Genomic DNA, 21895 nt, shown 5'->3' on the forward strand with positions numbered 1-21895 from the left:
GGTCGCGTGGGTTTCCTCCGGGTGCTCCGGTTTCCTCCCACATCCCAAAGACATGCTGTAGGTGGATTGGACACTCAAAATTGGCCCTAGGTGTGAGTGTGTGTGCCTTATGTGGAAGGTTGGGAGCCAGGCTGGCACCTCGGCACTGTAAAACTCCACTGCTAATCATGAGTGGACAGGTGATCCTCTGTGGCGACCCGTAACTGGGAAAAAGCCGAAAGAAGAAGAAGGTGTTTTGGCTTTGTTACACTTCACGTAATATGTGTTGATGTAATAGTACTCTGGCATATTATGTTTCGATTTCCGTGATATAGACCCATTGAATCTACTGGAAGGATATCCCCACCCCCATTTACTTACCCACACTCACAGGCCTTTTACTGCTGAAGGTGAAGCTAAATTAACACTTTAGCATATTTTACTCTTATCAGTGTACTAGATCCCTGCAAGGATTTGGAAAAGCCCATAGTCATAAAATTAAATGCTGCCACTCAAGTCTAGTATTTAGAGTTCAGAGACCTTGTCTTTGTATCCATGAACATTCTACCTCACTGTTTTTGATGGTAAACCATCTGGGAGAGTGGGGGAGTAGCTGCCTTCTACTGAAGGAACTGACTGGTGCTCCCTGCATCTCAGCTTGTTCCCCCACTACTTTTGCCTTTGTGTCTCCACATTCAGAGTCACTTCTCTACCCTATGTCCCAAGTGTTCTTTCCATCCAGCTGCTTCACTCTACAGTAGGGTACATTGGATTCTTGTATTTTCTTAACAGCTATGGTTTATTTAATTTTGGTTCAGCCTTGTACTAGAACAATACAAATAAGGTTTCACGGTGTTAAATTCTGGTGTTTTGCCTTCTGCTGTTGAAGTGTAGTAAATTATCAACAAATTTCTACTGACATTGTTACTCTAGCAGCTTAGTGTTGCTTTCTGTTGTTAATGTGTAGCAGTTATACTAGCAAGTTTCTACTGGCTGTTTTACAGTAGGATCCAGTGAAGCCATCTACTTTTTTGTTTGCTCGTAGTACTGCAGTTACATCAAGTAAGTCTGTAGTGTGTTGCCATCTGGCTAAGTGTTGGAAGTTTTTCTTCTGTCTGCTAATCTGTAGTGCATATGTTTATGTTATATGTTTCTACTCATTTCTACTGAAGATTTCTATTGTAATACCTGAGTTTATATATTTATGAACAGCACAGTTACTGGATAATATAGGCGCTTTGTTAACATATGGGAGTTTATAAAGAGCTTTGTCATTGGCTAGGGCTGTTTGTTTTTTAATATATGTTACACACACTAGTTGCCTTTTCTAAGTGCTTAAATATCAGATTTTCAGACTGTATGTTGTGTAGCAAAGAGTGCAAACTAACAGGCATATACTACCTGTCCCCCCTAACATCTGTAAACCAACATCTCAGTTACCCCTCACTTGCATATAAACACATACTTCTTGTTAGTTCAATTTTCTGTCTGTCCTTCTATACTGTGGAAGCCACCATTTTTGTTTTAGTAATCCCAAACTTGCATACCTACAAATATCTCTGGTTACCTTTCTTATTTTCTTGTTTAAAGGCTAGAAAGCAGAAATGCACAACTGTAAAATATAATGCACGACCCTTGTTTGCCAAACATTACTTAATGTGGCTGCGTATAGAATGTAGTATTGTACCTGTGTAGTTCAACCATCAAGCAATCCGTATTAACTTCTCTCTCTCTCTCCCCCCAGTGAACCAAGCACATAGTTAGTCTGAGTACTGCTGCTGCAAAAGTTATCATATCCCACTACCTAAAGAACTCACACAGCTGAATTTCACCTGCAGTAGCAAACATTCACAAGGAACAGTACATTGAGTTAAAATCTATGTAAGGCAATTTCCAAGACTCAAACTAGTAACGCAATTTAAGTCATACATTAGTGTGTTCTGTTGTGTAGTGTTAAATCTGCTGGAAGGATATCCCCACACCGATTTACTCACCCAGACTCACAGGCCTTTTACTGCTGAAGGTGAAGCTAAATTAACACTTTAACATATTTTACTTTTGTCAGTGTAATAGATCCCTGCAAAGATTTGGACAAGCCCATAACCATAAAATTAAATGCTGTGACTCAAGTCAAGTATTTAGAGTTCATTGACCTTGTCTTTGTATCCATGAACATTGTACCAAACTGATTGTTTTTGGTGATAAACCATCAGGGGGTGGGGATTTCTTCCCACTCCATTCGCTTCGCTCACTCAACTCCCCTACCCTACTCCCATATCCCACCTGCCCGCAGCACCTCTACTCATATCCCAAGCAAACCACTCCCCCTTATTCCTATGATCCAGTTATATAAAACTATACCTTGTCCATACCCACATTTCATTCACACCTCACCTACTTTTATTTAACCAGACTCATCTGCTTTCCCTTAGATCCATCACCTGTAATTCTCATCCCTCCTACTGTACTTCTTGGCATCTTACTCTGCTTCACCATCTCAATACTATCACTACCTCAAACTGTCTTACATTAACTCCAGGCTTACCACCTTCTCTTCTACTATACACACATCAAACTAACATTGCACCCTAATTTTACTACTGACCAGTCACATCTCCCCTACCCCTCCTTACCACAAACCACAAGGCAAAACACCTAACCACATTGTCAAAGCCCACCCTGAAGTCAAAACATTTCCAATGTTACCTTAAGCTGCTCAAATATCACTAGATAGCATACATCTCTGTTTATATCTGATAGTACATTCTAACACATAAATACCACTTTTACTATTTTTAAACCCACCATCACAGTTGACATGCTCCTTCTAACCTCTTTACTATTAATTCTCAACTTCGCTGCAACTCTATCCTTGCATTCCCCCAAAATACACATCAACAACCTCCTCCAACCATCTCCTCAATAAACAACACATCTTCTCCAATGTCTTCTCCCAGCTTTTCCCCTGTACCCTCCCATATTATTCAAGCCACAGATCGGCCTCCTCACCTCCTATGAAACTACACTTGACACCATCACCTGTTAATAAAAAAACACATCCTATGGTGCTCATTCCTCATTACGTATCTTCTCAAATGTGGAGACATACATCCTAACCCAGGACCATCCTCTAATCCTAACCACAAGAGTAACTCCAAAGATTTTAACATACTTACACTGAACCATAGAAGTATATGTAATAAAATAGCCCCACTGCATGCCAGGATTGATCAAAATAAACCTGATATACTAGCCCTTACCAAAACATGGCTACACCCCAATGTAAAAGACTCAAGTAATACCTTCAAACTTTGCAATAACTAAAAGAGCTAGAGCTAGAAAAGAGGGGAGGGATAGCCCTTCTATATCTCTCTACGTTTAACATCACACCCTACACCAGTAATATAACCATCTTTTCTAATGCTGAGGTACTTATTTCTTTTTTGAACCTCAACACATCAAAAAATATTTGCATAATGGTAGTATATATCCCACCAGCTCACAATATACCAGTGTTGGAAAATGTTTTATCCTGGGCATTCCAAACAATAAACCTCTAAACAATAATCTTAGGAGATGTAAATATAGTTTGGCAAACCATAGCTTCCAACTCCTTCACAAATAGTATAAATCTGTTTGTTTTTTTCTCAGCTTATCAATACTCCAACAAGATACAGCAAAGATCTTACCTGTCAATCCACCTTAGACTGGATCCTAGATGTTCTTCGTGTTTCACTGTTGCAGTCATCACACTTGGGTTATATGCCTGCAGGTAGCCCTCAGTCGGCCTGAATACCAGAGTCTTGGGATTTCTGCGTCTGATGCTGTCGCCACTTCCATGACGTTAGGTCATCAGGGGTATAAAACATGCAGCCGATGCCATTGTATCAGCTTTTCTTGCCGTGTGGGAGCCTGAAGCAGAAGCAGTTCGCATGTGCTGGTCGGCCGCTACCTGGAAGTTTCGTTTTTCGAGTTTCAGACCTGAGGTCTTCTAAAGCTAAGTACCTCATTGGGGATCCTTTTTTCTTGCTCTAACTGATGTCAGAAAACGTTAACAATTGTCTTACCTGTGGAAAGCAAATACCTCATAGAGATTTTCATTCTTACTGCGTCATCTGTTTAGGCCCAGAACACGATGTTCGTCGCTGTAGGTTTTGTGCTTTGTTTAACACCTGAACTATTCGTCGTCGGGCTATCTTTTTTGCTAAATTCTTTTGCTTTCGTTCTCCGTTTTCTGAAATGACTTCCATAAGCCATCCAACTGTCGATCTCCCGAAAACACGTAAGGATAAAGACAGAGACAGACCCCATAGGTCCAAAACTGCTGACAACGCTTTCGTTTAGCTAGTTGTCAGTTCGCTGGTACTCAGTGAGGCGCTTTCGCAGTCCCTGATACCTGCTTCTACAGATTCGCAGGCCTCTGCCGAGACCCATTCGGAGTCTGATATGCTGCGAGTTGCTTCTTCATCTATGGAACCTGTGGATGTCTCTACCTTGGATGGGTCCAGAGCTACTGTGCAGGCACCAGCTTCTGAGGGTGTATTCTGACCTTCCGATGTTCGCATTAAACCGACAGCTTCGATTTTCACTAAAAATACCGAGTTTCTCAGGCCCAGAGTTTGCAGTATGCCTAGAAAACCGATGACCAAAGCGCATGCTCCAGTTCCCTTGCCACAGAAACAAATGCTTAGAATGGCTGAATACCTTATAGCTTTAACTAGGGGAAGCCAGCCTTCCCCCTCTAAAAGACAAAGAATTGATTTTCCTTCTAATTCTACAGATCATGAGTCCGATGACTCTGATCCCTCTGATTACCAGGACATACCCTTATCTACCTATGAGGATTCAGATGCAGAGGATTCCATTCCCTCTGCCTCCCCTCCAGAGGACTTTTCTTTTGGTGAAACCTGGCATACTTTAAGAGAGCATTTCCACTGGGAATGCCAGGACTACCCTCAGTCCAAAAAAAGATTCAGAGAATTTTTAGACTTGCTCAAGCATAGGCCTCTAGCTATACCCCCTGTCCTGGACATTGTAGATGATGTCTTCATGGAATCCAGTCTTACTCCTGATACTTTACCATCAGCTCCTAGAAAGCCTGACAGGTACTACAGAGTACGTGACTCTCACAAATTTCTCTTTAAGAATCCCACTGTGGATCCAGAGATTATTTCCCAGGGGCCTAAAGGCATTAAGGCTACTACAGCCAAAAACCCTAACCCTTTGGGCAGGGATTCTAGAACTTTAGACAGATGGGGTAAGAAGGTATATACTTCTACTATCAGGGCTTTGAATTGCCAGTTTCACATGTTAAAGTACCAGCAGCATATTATTGAACTAATTAAACAAGAATGTTGTTGCTTCCACATTGTACAGAAAGTAAAGATTTACAACAGCTAATGCATTCTGCAAACCAAGTTAGTAAAGATACTTTGCAGTGTGGTTTTGATGCCTTAGAAGCACGTTGCAGGGCTGCTGTCACTGGGTCTGTACTGAGAAGGCATGGTTGGATGAAGGAGCAAATCTTGCCAGTCCATGTCAAAGCAAAATTACTAGATGCTCCATTAAACCAGGAAAAATTGTTTGGCACAAAAGCAGAAGAAGTTCTTAAAAAGATGGAGGAAAAAGCTAAATCTATGCAAACTGTTAAAGATTTTTTACAGGTGCAGCCACCTGGATATTCAGTAGGCTTTGGCCTTCTAAAAACTGGTCCTTTCCAGTCCCTCCCAGACATTCTTAGTCCAAACCCAGGGGCAACAGGCCACCAAGACTACAGTCTCAGGGTATGCAGAGATCTAAACAATGGAGTGCTCCCTCCTCTGAAAGAGGGAGTGGTAAGCCACCCCCTTATGGAAAAAGTACAAAATGACTTGTCTGTCTTCCTTCCCCGCAAAGCCCAAGTACTTGCACCCCAGGAGGAAAACTCGCCCTGCATGCACAAAAATGGATGTCCATTACCCAGGACCAGTGGGTCCTAAACATTATATCCCAGGGATACAGATTCTACTTCCACTCACTGCCAACCCCAAGCGGGTTGCCAGACCTTCCGCCAAACCAGTGGGCAGAGGCTCAAAAGCAAGTACTTTCTCTTCTCAGTATCAGGGCTATTCAGCCTGTGCCTATAGAGCAAAGAAGACAGGGTTTCTACTCCAGACTATTCCTGGTGCCCAGAAAGGAGGGCTCTTGGCGCCTTATCCTTATCCCAGATCTGTCAATTCTCAATACCTTCCTGGTGGTCCCAAAATTCAAAATGTTGACTCTACAACAGCTTCTTCCTATGCTAGCCAAGGGCACCTGGCTAGTCACCCTAGACTTAAAAGAAGTTTATCTGCACATCCCCCACAGGAAATATCTACGTTTCAGGGCAGGCTGTATGCACTATCAGTTGTCTGCACTTCCCTTTGGTTTATCTACTGCACCCAGGGTATTTACAAAGTGCCTGGCTCCAGCCATTGCATACTGCAGGCAGAGAAATATTCAAATTTACCCATACTTGGACGATTGTGTGGTTCAGGCGGACAGTCAGGAATTGCTACTTCAGCACTTGGCATTTGTAAAGAGACTTCTAACTTCTCTGGGGTATACCATCAACAAAAAGAAATTACAACTGGTGCCCATCCAAAAGATTTTATTCCTGGCAGCAAGCTTGAACACAACTTCCCAGATGGCGTTCCTCACTCCAGAAAAACAGACTTATTTGACAAACTACTTCAAACTAATGGCCACCAAAACCCAGCTATCTGCAAGAAAAATACTGCAAGCCCTAGAGTTCATGGCGTCATGCATTCTACTAATTCCATATGCAAGACTACATATGAGGAAACTTCAGTGGTACTTAAAAAGTCTCTGGTGTCAACATTCTCAGGACCTGGAAACACTGATTACTATCATTCCTTGCCTAAGAGCAGAGTTCCTTTGATGGGTAGAGGCATGCAACCACAACAAGGGACTTCCTTTCACTCAACCCCTCGCCGCCCAAACCTTGAGAACAGATGCATCAGACTACGCTGGGGAGCTCACATGGCAGGCAAATGCATTCAAGGCAAATGGAGCCCAGAACAAATTCCCCTGCATATCAATCAAAAAGAAATGTTAGCTGTACAGAATGCTCTGGCAACCTTCAAATACCTTATCCTTCCAGGACAATTCCTGATAAAGACAGACAACACCACAGTTATGTGGTACATAAACAAGCGGGGGGGGGGGGACTTATTCATACCCTCTTTGCAGGTTAGCCATACCTTCTTTGCAGGTTAGCCATGGCCCTGTGGAACACAGCCCTGAGCAACCAAGTGCACCTGCAAGCTCAATTCCTGCCAGGCAAACAAAATTCACTGGCAGACAACTTAAGCAGAAATCTACTGGACCCACACGAGTGGAAGCTGGAACCCAAGTCATTCAAACTTGTAATCCGCAGGTGGGGGATTGAGGTGGACCTCTTTGCCTCCCCTCAAAACCATCAATTGAGCAAATTTTGCACCAGAAATCCCCACAGACAAGTGTGGAAAGTGGATGCCCTATCCTTTACATGGGAAAACCTCTCAGTTTATGCCTTTCCCCCTCTGCCCCTACTCTCAAAAGTACTACTCAAGAGCTAACAATGTAAGGCCTCCGAGGAGAGCTCCCACTCCTGCCTGGAACCTTAACTTTGTACTAGAGAAGCTCATGTTCCCCCCTTTTGAGCCTGCTGCTATAGCAGAGTTAAAATTCCTCTTTTGGAAAACAGCCTTACTTCTGGCCATCTCTTCAACAAGAAGAGTGTCTGAGTTACAGGCACTAATGTCTGTGGAACCCTTCATTATTTTCCATGCAGACAGGGTTTCCCTCAGGACTAACCCATCATTTATGTCCAAGGTGGCATCCATTGTGGCTTTAAACCAATCCATCCATTTACCAACCTTTTTTTTTCCTAATCCTCAGAATAAAGGGAAAGGATTCTGCACTCCTTGGATGTGCACAGACAGCTCAGGTTCTACCTTGACAGAACTAAACCTTTCAGAAAATCTGACCAGGTGCTAGTCAGCTTTGCTACAGGGGCAGAGGGTAAGGCCATTTCAAAGCAAACCATTTCCAAATGGATAGCACACTGCATCCATTTCTGCTACAAGCACCATGGAAAACATACCCCACAGGGTATCAGAACTCATCCCACTAGGGCTACCTCAATCTCTACAGCATTCCTCAGGGGAGTCCCTACTAGTGACATCCTGGAAACTGCAACCTGGAGTTCTGTACACACCTTCAGCAAGCATTACCACTTACCTATTTTTTCCAAATCCAGAGCTAGTTTTGCCACAGCAGTCTTACAGGGCCTGCTAGCCAGCCCCAATACTTCTTGACTGCCTCCACCCTTCCTCAGCTTTGGGAATCGACCCAAGTGTGATGACTGCAACAGGGAAACACGAAGAACATAGTACAGTTGTGTACACTTACCATAAATGTAGATGTTTGAGTGTATTCACTGTTGCAGTCCTGGTTGCACTCACTCCAACCCTCTGTCTTTTCTTTCCACCTATCCTCTTTTTGGCCATATCTTATGGAAATGGTATTTACTTTTTACTGGAGGTGTTCCACGCCATGTAATTGCTTCCTATTTTGGGGGCTCCTGACATCTGGGGCAAAAAAAACTGATGTAATGGTGTCGGCTGCATGTTTTATACCCCTGATGACCTGACGTCATGGAAGAGGTGACCGCATCCGACGCGGAAATCCCAAGACTCTGGTATTCAGGCCGACTGAGGGCTACCTGTAGGCAGATAACCCGTGTGTGATGACTGCAACAGTGAATACACTTGAACATCTACATTTATGGTAAGTGTACACAACTGTACTTTTCCCACCCCACCAATTGCCCCTCTTCCAGTACACTGACTAGCTTCCTGAGTAATCATATGCCAGCTTATTCCCTTAGAAAAACTCCCAACAACTAAGAGTACACACTGTAAAATCAGTTAGAAACTTAACTAAGTTTTGTCAACATAAATTCAACAATCTCTTACAGGAAATAGACTGGACACCCTTTAAACAACTATCCCTTAATGATGCTGTACTATATTTTAATAACACTTTACTTCACATACTTAATACCCTGGCTCCCATTCGTTTGAAAAGAATCAAAAAGAACTCAGCACCATGGCTCTCTCAGGAATGCAAACACCCGATGAGGCAAAGGGACCTAGCCTGGATGACCTGGAATCTAAACAAAAATGAACAAAATCGTGTCAGTTTCAAAACACCACATAACAAAATGACAAAACTAATCAACAGAGATAAGAAGTCATACTATTCCCAGCTTCAACTCCAGCATAAAATTAACCGCAATAAATTTTGGCAGTCCATTTCTTCTCTACTTAACCCTGGGACAAACTGAGAGCATACCCTATCACCCGATACTCCTCCATCACAAATAGCCAAAAACGTTAACAAGCAGTTTGCACTTCATAAAATCAATGTCAGACCTACTAGCTAACACCCCTAATGCTGGACACCCCACCCTTCAACCTATTTGGACACCAACCCTAGATCATCAACTGCTTCTAACCCTGTCATTTATAACCCGCTTACTCAACAAAATGTCATATAAACCCCATTCTCATTTCAGTCCATACTCACTGGCACCATTAACAAACTGCTACAAAAACTAAAACCCTGCTACACCTCAGCTGATAATCTCCCGCCACACTGCCTCAGACTGGCTGCCAACTCATTCGTCTACCCAGTCAGTATCCTTCTAAATAGGTCTTTATCTGAATCAGAAGTACATGTCGTATGGAAACAATCTCGCATCACCCTCATCCATAAAGGAGGCAACTCTTTTGAACCATCCAGATGTCCTTCAAGGATGCATCTGCAGTCATAACATATGGCTTGTCCTGCCTCAGGCAGCCCTTCGGTCGGCCGGATTCCAAAGTCTGGGTCTGGCCTCGGCTGATGTCGCACTTTCCCCGAAGTCAGAGCGTCTGGGGTATAAAAGCATCAGCCGACGCCATTTTCCCCAGTCTTTCTTGCCGCGGGGTGCCCGAAGCAGAAGCAATTCGCAAGTGCCGGTCGGTCAGATCCTGTGATAAGAAGAAATTCAGCTACCGAAGACTTCGTAAAAGCTAAGTACCCCGTTGGGGACTCTTTCTTGCCTCAGTCGCTGTCAGATAAAGTAAATAATTGTTTAACTTGTGGGAAACAAATACCTCATAAGGATTTCCACTCCTACTGCCTTCCTTGCTTAGGCCCAGACCATGACGTCTCGGCCTGTTCAGCCTGTGCTTCCTTCAACCGACGAACTCTTAGACGTCGGTCGGAGTTTGCAGAGGAATTCTTTGGGGCTAATTTTGCATATAAGATGCCGTCGGAGACTCCGACTTCGCATTTAGTGAAAAAACGGAAGGACAAGGACCGACACTCGCGGCCCACGGTTTCGGCTGAAACCACCATAAGGCCTACCGCGAGTGTCTCGGTTTCGGCCGAAACCGAGTCCTCGGAGCTTCCTTTAACTGAATCCACTCAACCGACCACCTCGGCCCCGGAGGCCCCGGCTGAGTCGGCTACTGAGCTGCCTACCGAAACCAGTATCCAGGAAATGTCCGACACCATACCTTTGGACAAATCTACTCCTGCACGTGGGGCAGCTAGACCCCCTGCTTCCATGTCCATTAAGGCTTTTTCCAGGGCTAAAGCTGCCAAACTAACTAAAGCTTTGCCTCCCAAAACTACCTCTCAGAGGCCTTCTTCTTCTAGTTCTCAGATCCTCAGCCTTGCAGAGGATCTTATTTCTTTAATTAGAGGTTCTCAGCCTCACCCGGACAGGGGCTCTCACCCACCACCAGACAAAAGGCCCAGGACTGAGCCCTCTGACCAACACTCTTCAGATGAATCCACGGACGGATCTGAGTTAACAGACCACCAGGAGGAGGCCTATTCACCCTATGAGGATTCTGATGCTGAAGAATCTATTCCTTCGGCCTCCCCTCCTGAAGAGTTTTCTTTTGGTGAGACTGTACACTCCATGAGAGAGCATTTTCAATGGCAGGGTCAGGAATTCTCTGATTCTAGAAAGAGATTAAGGACCTTTTTGCATTTACCTCAACATAGGCCCTTAGCTATACCTCCTGTGTTGCATGTTATTGATGATGTGTACAATGATGTTAGTACAGCCCCTGATACTCTCCCCCCGGCACCTGCCAAACCTGATAGATACTACAGGGTCCTGGATTCTCATTTCCATCTGTATAAGGCCCATTCCGCAGACCCAGACACTATTTCTCAGGGCCCTAAAGGGGTTGCAGCTGCCACTGCCAAAAATCCTCTACCTTCTGAAAGGGAGTCTAGAGCTTTAGAGAGATGGGGAAAGAAGGTATATACTTCTGCAACTCTTTCTGTGAGGGCATTAAATTGTCAATTTCATATGATACAGTACCAAGAGTATTTGTTAGATGAACTAAATAAGAAACTTTCTTCTTCTGAACCCCTTGACCGTAAATCCCTTCAGGACCTGGTACATAACTCACAGCAGGTTAGTAATAATTTCTTAAAGTGTGGTTATGATGCACTGGAGGCTTCATGTAGGTCAGCTATGACTGGGGCAGTTATTTGTAGGCATGCCTGGCTGAAGGAACAATCTCTGCCAGACGATGTTAAAGCTAAACTCCTGGATGCTCCAATGGAAAAACAAAAATTATTTGGCTCCTCGGCCCAGGAGGTCTTGAAGAAGTTTGAAGAAAAGGCTAAATCTGTGCAAACAGTTAAGGATTTTCTGCAAGTACAACCACCGAGATTCAGCAGAAACTGGCCTACTAAGAATTGGTCCTTTCCAGACTCGGACAGAGCCCAAAGAGGCAGGAACAGGCATCCCAGAAGTAGAGGGCAAGCTAGGGGCTCCTACAGAGGCCGTCAGTGGCAGCCTACCAACCAGAGAGGTAGTGCAGCAACAACAACAACAACAACAAATACTACACCTGGACAGACACAATGACTTCACTTTGACTCCGCCTACCAGGGCTCAATTGGAAGCACCCTTAGGCGGAAAGCTTTCCTTATTCTCAAAAAACTGGCATTATATTACAAGGGACACATGGACACTACAAATAATAGACAAAGGATACAGGTTCCACTTCCACACTTTGCCAAGAAGAAACGGAATGCCAAACCTGCCACCAAATCAGAGGGCAGAGGCTTTACAGCAGATCAACAACTTACTTCAAATGAAAGCCATAGAAAAGGTACCTCTTTCAGAACAAGGTCAAGGATTCTACTCCAGATTATTCCTTGTTCCAAGAAAAGAAAATCAATGGAGGCCTATACTCGACCTGTCCGCACTAAATACTTTCCTCATTGTGCCAAAATTCAAGATGCTGACCCTACAGCGACTTCTTCCCATGCTGGGCAAGGAGTCGTGGCTGGTGACTCTAGATCTCAAGGAGGCATACCTGCATGTCCCTATTCGACCAAGTTGCAGAAGACACCTCAGATTTCTTGCAGGATCAGAGCATTATCAATTCTCAGCATTGCCCTTTGGCTTATCTACTGCGCCCAGAGTATTCACGAAATGCCTGGCATCAGTAATTGCACACTGCAGACTTCAGGGGATTCAAATCTACCCATATCTGGACGACTGCCTTATACAAGTGGACAACAAGGAAAATTTGATAAAGGACTTGGCATATGCCATCCACCTACTACAGGCCCTGGGAGTCAACATCCAAAAATCAAGACTTGTTCCATCCCAAAGGATAACCTTTTTGGGTGCAGATCTAGACACAACCACCCAAATGGCCTTTCTCACAGAAGAAAAACAAAAACAACTTCCGGAATACTTCATGAATCTGACAAGACAAACTCAGCTAACTGCAAGGAAAATCCTGCAGGCCCTGTGTTACATGGCATCCTGCATAATTATGATTCCACGGGCCAGGCTGCATATGAGAAAATTACAATGGTACCTAAGGAGTGTATGGTCTCAGCACAGTCACAGTTTAGAAGCTTTGATACCAATTATTCCTTGCCTTCAAAAGGAATTCCTGTGGTGGGCTCATGCCTGCCAGTCCAACAGAGGGTTGCCTTTCAACAAACCAAGAACAAAGCAAACCATCACCACGGACGCTTCGGACCGAGGATGGGGAGCACACATGGAGGGCAAATGTATCCAAGGCCTATGGTCTCAAGGACAGCTGCGCATGCACATAAACCAAAAGGAGATGCTGGCAGTGATACACGCAATCGAGGCCTTCAAACCTTTCCTCCATCAAGGTCACCTGTTAATAAGGACAGACAACACCACAGTCATGTGGTACATAAACAAGCAGGGAGGCACACATTCCTACCCCCTATGCAGGCTGACTATGAATCTATGGGATCTGTGCCTGAAACTCAATATACAACTACAGTCCCAGTTCGTGCCAGGGAAAGAAAATGTACTGGCAGACAGCTTAAGCAGAACTACCATGGATGCACACGAATGGATGCTGCACCCAGATATCTTCCTACTCTTAACAAAAGCATGGGGAAAGCCGGACATAGATCTGTTCACTTCCTCCCACAACCATCAACTGAAGACATTCTGCTCCAGGATGTATCACCCAAAGGCTTGGAGGGTGGACTCTCTCTTTCAGCTGGAAAGATCTAAAAGTATATGCCTTCCCACCTCTCCCATTAATGTCCAAGGTTTTACTGAAGATCAGGGCAGAACAGCCAAGAGTGATTCTGATAGCTCCAGACTGGCCAAGGCAGCACTGGTACCCACTACTGAGGAGCATGTCACAGGCGAAACCATGGACTCTCCCCCTATGGCCTCTTCTTCTAACGCAGAACAACTTCAAGATCATGCATCCCAACTTGAAAACATTGCAACTAACTGCCTGGAAAATTCCATAAATCCCCCACACAATAACTTATCACAGAGGGTAAAGGACATTATTATGGAAGCGCGACGACCTTCCACAAGGAAGACATACTCAGCTAAATGGAAAAGATTTCTCATGACATACTCAGCTAAATGGAAAAGATTTCTCATTTGGAGCACAACAAAAGGTTTAGATGTGACAGTGGCGAGTATGACACATATTCTGGAATACTTAGCAGAATTGTTCCACAACGGCCTGTCCTATTCTTCCATAAAGATTCATGCCTCAGCAATTTCAGCAGAATACAATGTAGATCCACCTATCTTCTCGCACCCTCTCCTCAGGCAATTCCTGAGAGGGATCAAAAACATCAATCCTCCAAGAAAACCCCCTTTACCAGCTTGGGATCTCAACTTTGTGCTGGAGAAACTAACACTTCCTCCCTTTGAACCAGCAGCATCGGCGGATCTACAGTTTCTGTCTTGGAAAACTGCATTCCTTCTGGCCATAACTTCAGCAAGAAGAGTATATGAGTTACAAGCTTTAATGGCAGTACAGCCATTTCTTATCTTCCATCAGGACAGAGTTTCACTAAGAACCAATCCTACTTTTATGCCAAAGGTGGTATCTAGGGTATCCCTCAACCAAGCTATTCACTTGCCTACTTTCTTCCCAAATCCACAAAACAGAGGAGAAAAACTACTACACACTCTGGATATACACAGACAACTACGCTACTACTTGGACAGAACTAAAAGTTTCAGAAAAACTGACCAACTCCTTGTAGCATATGCTGCTGGGGTACAAGGAAAAGCAATTTCCAAACAGACAATTTCAAAGTGGATAGGAAATTGCATTCGATTTTGTTACTCCTTCCATGGAAAGACAGTTCCTGCAAACATCAGGCCTCATTCAACAGGGGCCACAGCCACCACTACAGCCTTCCTGAGAGGGGTGGCTACCAAGGACATTTTAGAAGCTGCTACATGGAGCTCCGTGCATACATTTGCCAAGCATTACAATTTACCTTTATACTCCAGATCCAGAGCAGGTTTTGCTACAGCAGTCCTGCAGGGGATCTTAACTACACCATCCTTTTCTTAGTACCTCCTCCCCCAGATTGGCTATGGTATTCTACCCATATGTTATGACTGCAGATGCATCCTTGAAGGACATAGTACAGTTTTGTACCTACCATAAATGTAGATGTCCGATAGGTATGCATCTGCAGTCAGGGTTACCCTCCGTCCTTCCCCTCTGTGGTATTCCTAGGGTACTTACCCCTACATTAGCTAGCTGGGGGATCTTTTATGGTGTATTTGTTTGTATATATATGTATGTATGTATATTTTTTGGAAAATGTTTGGAATTTTACTGCATTCCTCCAAATTTGGCCTTCCTAGAGGGCACCTGGCATCTGGGGCAAGAAACACTGAGGAAAATGGCGTCGGCTGATGCTTTTATACCCCAGACGCTCTGACGTCGGGGAAAGTGCGACATCAGCCAAGGCCAGACCCAGACTTTGGAATCCGGCCGACCGAAGGGCTGCCTGAGGCAGGACAACCCATATGTTATGACTGCAGATGCATACCTATCGGGCATCTACATTTATGGTAGGTACAAAACTGTACTTTTTCATCCTATATCCATCTTGTCACCAATATCCAAAATTCTTGAGAGAGGTATTCTTCAGCAGGTAATGCAATACCTATTGCAAAACAGTCTTTTAACCAAAACCCAACATGGCTTCAGACCAAGTCACAGCACAGCTATAGGCCTATTATCTTTTACAGACACTGTGAAAAAGGCTAGAGATGCAGGATGCTATACAGCCCCAGTTTTTCTTGATTTTTTCCAAGGCCTATGACACAGTGTCTCACCCCTTACTATTGAACACACTGTTTAACTTAGGCTTTTCAGTTAACACAGTAAAATGGTTTCAGAGCTACCTCAAAGATCGTCAACAAGCAGTGAAATGGTGCAATCAACTCTTGCCCTTTCTGCATAACCCTACTGGAGTCCCTCAAGGCTCCTTCCTTGGACCCCTACTCTTCAACATTTTCACAAACAACCTTCACACTGCCTCTCACCTTGAAACCCTCATTCAATACACTGATGATTCCATCATAATCTGTACTGCTCAATCACTACCAGAACTACTTTCAAAAACTCAACAGTCCTTTACTGCAGTTGGATCCTGGCTAAGAAATTCCCAACTCTTTCGTAATCCAAAGAAGACTAAACTAGTACTCTTCCACCCCAAAAACACCTAGTCTGTCACTGATCATTTCAACATCCTTGCATCTGACAACACTGTCATAGAAGTAGTGCAGGAGACCAAACATCTAAGTTTATCATTGACAATAAAATTTCATTTGACCCCCCACATACAGCAAAATGTAAAGAGAACTTATCAAAAACTGGGACTCTCATATAGGAACAAACATTTCTTTACTGCAGCAATCAAAACTATCCTTGCAAAAACACTTTTACTTCCCTTCCTTCTTTACGGTGCTCCTCTCCTAACTAACTTACGAACGTCTACCCTAAGCAAGTTGGAACAGTGCTACAACAAAGTTGCAAAGTTTGCCACTAAATAGCACACACACCACTGTAAACTGCTACTAGAACTAAACTGGCTTGAACTTCCCAACCAACTTGCCTTTATTCAGCTAGCCACCTTGTACAACCTTATTTTCAAGCATACTGCCTGCCCTGCACTAGCCAGTCTAGTCACACCTTACACACCAAATCAGTCCCTATGACCAGAAGACAAAAATCTCATAGCTATCTTAACACCTACAAGAAAACCAGGTCACTCTGTGCATTCATACTATGTCTCTGTTCTATGGAATTCACTACCTCTACCTACCAGGTCTATGCCTGACCTAACCCATTTCAAAGCCTCTTTAAAAAATCATCTTAAAAATACATGGCTCTGCTCCTGCGCAAAGCCTGCCTAATGCTCAGCTCTTCCTCTTCCTCCACATTAGCCCCATCCTCCTCTTCTGTCACATTTCACTCCCTCATAATCTGCAAGATCTCTGAGGCTGTCCTAACCCCTTCTCTGTTTCTATACCATATCCTTAAGCTACTGCTCAGACTGCAATACCTCTATTCTTAACTCTCTCTCACTGTCTTTCCGCATCACTAACTTTCTGACAATTATTTTCCTAACTGAAACCAACATTCTATTTTTTCATGTACTATGACAGTAATTGACATACATTGCACTACCTACATACTAGTTTTGGACAGTATCTACTCATAGGCTTTGTATATGGTGAAAGTGACTATTATTGTCTATAATGTTTTAACTCTGTAGAATTGTCTAGATGTGTAGTATATATTGTAATATCTTGTAACATAGTTTGTTCTTTCAACTTATTTTTGTATAGTATTTTAATGTCATTTGTATTATACTATATTTGTATTGATCTGTATGTGGAGCTCTTTTCCCCAGGCCTCTGCTAAAAATGAGTTCTGTAGACCCAGTCAGACCACCCTGGTAAAAAAAAAATGTCAAATAAATAATAAATAAAAGGGATTTAAGAAATACATAGTAGAAATTATTCAAGAGTTAGTAGGGAAGATAGAAAGTACTCCAGAAGTTATAGCTAGTGAATGGGATACAATTAAAGTGGAGTTTAAAAATAGGATAGGAATAAAAAAATGAGAGATCTATTTATGAAGTAATAAGAATTGTTTAGAGGGGCTAACAAAGGTTGAAGTATACAAAGTATGGGGAATCTCACAGACCAAGAGGCACAGGTGCAAAGTGCTAAAGAGAAAATAAGGGAGTACCTGAATAATGTGCATGAGTTTAGAAAGATTGCTGTTAAATAACTGTTTTTTGATAATAACTTCAGAGAACAAAACAATTTTGGCATAACCACTTGGACAACAGTAAGTTGAAAAGGTTGTTGCCAAACTTAAGGGAACCTATTATAAGAAAAATAACCAGAGATCCTGTAGAGGTATTAGAGATACTTTGGAAATGTTATGAAATTTTTTATAAAGCAGTTAAGTGGAGAAACCAAGAAAAATCACAAATAAAAATATTTATCAAAGAGTTAAATATGGCAAGGTTAGAGACAGATGAGGTTTAACTGCTGACAGTTAAGACAGGAGGAGATGAGATAAAAATTGTGATGTATAACCAATCTACATGAAAGTCTCCAGGAACAGATGGTATTCTGGTAGAATTATGGAAGTTAGGAGAGAAGAAAGTGATAAAAATCTAGGGTTTGCTCAACAGTATTTTAAAAGGAGGAGAGACACCAACATCCTGGAAAAATGTTGTGATGGCTCAAGTCTCAACTGAGATACCAGACTAGAGGCTTCTGAGCTTCCCAAAAAACATAAGTTGCCTATTTATTTGCTTGATTATACTATTTACTTTCTTTTTTAATACTGTTTAATACTGTAAACTAAATGGCACTGCTTTTATTGCATTTGTCTGTCTTACTTTGCCTGTTCAGTCAGATTTTGTTGTTTTTTCACTGTTTGCAAAGCTTTTTTTGCTATTTTCGTTGGTTGCATAGTAATTGTTGCTACTTTTCACTGTTTGAAAAGCATCTGTTCTGTTTGTTCTGTTTTCCCACCAGTGTTTTAAGTAACTGATTTGTTTGCAGTTTAAAACATTCCTTAATGTTCCCTTGGTGTTTTCCTGCTGTTTAAAATATTTTTAGTGTCTCACTGGTCTTTTTCTCTGTTTAAAACATTTTTTTTAATGTTTTCCCACTTAGTAGCTATAGCATAGTCCAGGTACAGGTTTGCTGCATCTGGGTCTGTTTGTAGTGGCTGTTGTATTTTGAGCACATTTTTCAAGGTGTCTTTGATTGAAAGGGGCCATTCTGCACCCTTGTGAGAGAAGTTTGCTGATTGAAACCTGTCTCTTGAAGGTCTAGGGCTTGCAGTAAGCACCCTCATTGGTTCTTTTGATTTTTTTAAAGTTTTTAGCTTCTGGTATTTAAGCCTTGAGTTTGAGCAGGTTTCTGCTCATTTGAACCAAGCTGAACTGAGATAGCTGAGATACCAGATAACCGGAGGTTTCTGAGCTTCCCAAAAAAACATATGTTGCCTGTTTTTTTTTTTTTTTTCTTGAATATACGATTTACTGCACTTTTATTGTGCTCTGCTTATTTAATCTGTATTTTAATACTGTAAACTAAACTGCACTGTTTGTACTGCATTTGTCTGTCTTACTGTGCCTGTTAAATCGTATTTTGTTGCTGTTTTGACTGTTTATAAAGCTTTTTTTTTGCTATTTTCACTGGCTGCATAGTAATTGTTACAACCTTTCACTCTTTGCAAAGCATCTGTTCTGTTTTCCTGCCAAGCAGTGTTTTAAATAACTGATCGTGTTTGCGGTTTAAAACATTCTTTAGTGTCTCCTTGCTGTTTTTCTGCTGTTTAAAGCATTTTTAGTGTCTCACTGCTATTTTTCTGCTGTTTAATTTAGGCAGGAAACACTGTAAAACATTTTAGTGTAGTTAGTAGCTGTAGCATAGTCCAGATACAGGTTTGCTGCATCTGGGTCTGTTTGCAGTGGCTGTTGTATTCTGAACACATTTTCCAAGCCATCTTTGATTGGAAGAGGTCCTTCTTCACCCTTGTGAGAGACGTGTGCTGATTGGAGCCTGTCTGGTGAAGGATGATTGGTCTTAGTTCACAAAGCCAGTGTGCCGAACAGTCACAGCCCGTAAGGCTAAACAACACACCTGATACACATGTAATAGGTGATTCTATCGTCAGGCACACTGACGTCCCGCTCACCAGGCTGAACAAGGAGAAGGTCACGGTGAGCTGCCTGTCGGGCGCTAGGATACGCCACATAGCACAAGCACTCAGGTCACTCCAAGTCAAGTACAAATATGACTCAGTCATTGTCCATGCTGGAGTGAATGACCTGTGACGTACCTCCCTGGACTACATGAAAAGAGACATAGAGGAGCTCTCTGAGCATGTATGGCCGGTATGACCCTGACCTTGAATAGCATCTTACCCTCACCAAGAATGATGCCACAATATGAAGACAAGATGATCAATTTCAACAATTGGCTTAAGTATTGGTGTCATTCAAAGGGGATCCAATGCCTGTCAGCCTGGGATGACATGCTCGACAAGCCACGTTGCTTCGCTAGGGACGGCTTGCACCTGTCACCCCTGGGCTTTCGGATATTGGCAAAGGCTCTTGCCGCCCCCATAGTGCCTTTTTTAGGCAAGGCTCAAAAGACAAACCCACCTCCATAGGTATCACAAGGGAAAAGAAACTAAGGGTAATGCTACTCAACGCCAGAAGTCTAAACCTCAAGATACACGCACTCGAAACTCTCCTCAGCATGGAGAACATCGATATCTGTGCAGTAACAGAAACCTGGTTCAAGGCTCCCGAGAGCACCCCAGCACTACCAGGTTATACCTCATACCATACTTTTCGGCCCCAAAACTTGGACCGAACCACAAAAGGAGGGGGAGTATCAATATTCGTCAAAGATACCCACACCTCCAAGTTGGTGGCACAGCAAGAAGCATCGGAGACTATCCATCTGCACCTAACAGTGGGCAAAACTGCCTTCCAGTTTATAGCCTGCTACAGACCACCCTCCCAAACCCAGGAACCCCACTCGGCCTTCCTGAGAACACTGTAAAATATGAAGGTCTCACCAAACACCACTATATTGGGTGACTTCAACTACCAAAACATAGACTGGGAGCATTACTCTAGCTCCAACATCCTAGCCCCACAAGAGGGGAAAACATACTGGATCTTATCATCACCAACATGGGGACTCTATGCTCCAGACCAGAAGTATATCCCTCATTGGTAAGATCAGACCATAAATTAATCTCACTGGATATCCACATCCTGACCCCACCCCCTGCCCAGAAAACCACAGTGAAAAACTTATCTAAAGCAAACTTCACACTCCCCAAAACCGAGGTAGAATCCTTCAAAGCCCCCGGGCCTGTGGAAAAATACGTCCCAGACTGCAGAATCCTTCATAAACGCATTCTATGAACACCTTCAGGAATGCATGGATCATGCAATTCCAAATAAAACCAAGACCCAATCCCCCAAGGGCAGGCGTCCTGTCTGGTGGACTCCAGCCATAAACAAACTATACAACAGAAGGAGGAAGCTACTGTACGATAGAGCAAAATCCCTAAAAGGGAAGGCATCTCTGATCATTATTAGCAAAAAACTACGGGCACTCATAAAATCATCTAAGGCCAGCTTCGAGAGAAAAATTGCACAGGACACTAAAGATAATCACAAGGCTTTCTTTAGTTATGTTAGGAACCTAGGTGGAAACTCCCAGATATGCTCAGAGTTGGTCCAAAATGACAAAAAATACACTGAACCCAGAGACATTGCCAACATCCTGGCTGACAGGTTCAGTGCAAACTCCGCCCCCCTCCCAAAAGAGCAAATATCTATCCCAGCAGAGTGCTGCCCCCCTGACATCAGATGCTCAGGTGAGAGCCGCCCTCTCCAAAGCAAAAAACACAGCATCAATGGGACCAGACGGTGTCCCGGGCTGCGTCCTACATGAACTTCAAGAAGAGCTGAACCCCAACATAAAGCTGCTGTTCAATCTCAGCCTTACTACAGGATATGTACCCAAAGAATGGCGTACAGCAACAGTGGTCCCTCTCCACAAAGGTGGTGCCTCAACGGATCCTGGAAACTATCGTCCCATAAGCCTGACTAGCTTGGTCTGCAAAGCTATGGAGTGGATCATCATGGAACTCATAAATAAAGATATTGGGGACCTACAGACACTGGATACTACCCAGTTTGCCTTTGTTAAGGGCAAATCCTGCCTCCTAAATCTGGTTGATTTCTTTGAAACAGTCACCAAGGCCATTGACGAGGGGAAGGTGGTCCACACAGCCTACCTGGACCTCACTAAAGCCTTCGATACAATACCCCACTCAGGCATCATAGATAAGCTCTCCAGCTTAAATATAAACCCCTATGTCACTATTTGGGTTGCGAACTAGCTCAAGGACAGAACCCACATGGTTAGAATTGCTGGAGGCATGTCAGACTCCAAACCGGTTACAAGTGGCGTCCC

At 43.3% G+C, this 21895-nt stretch overlaps 1 protein-coding gene across 2 annotated transcripts in view; it reads left to right on the plus strand.

Annotated features, from left to right (window-relative positions):
- PGS1 (phosphatidylglycerophosphate synthase 1) overlaps positions 1-21895 on the plus strand; it is a 2908952-nt gene that overhangs the window by 1007717 nt on the left and 1879340 nt on the right. The gene's annotated exons all lie outside the window — the stretch shown is intronic.

Source organism: Protopterus annectens, chromosome 4.part0 (assembly GCF_019279795.1).
Source record: "Protopterus annectens isolate FY-2018-M chromosome 4.part0, PAN1.0, whole genome shotgun sequence".
Classification (NCBI taxonomy): Eukaryota; Metazoa; Chordata; order Ceratodontiformes; family Protopteridae; genus Protopterus; species Protopterus annectens.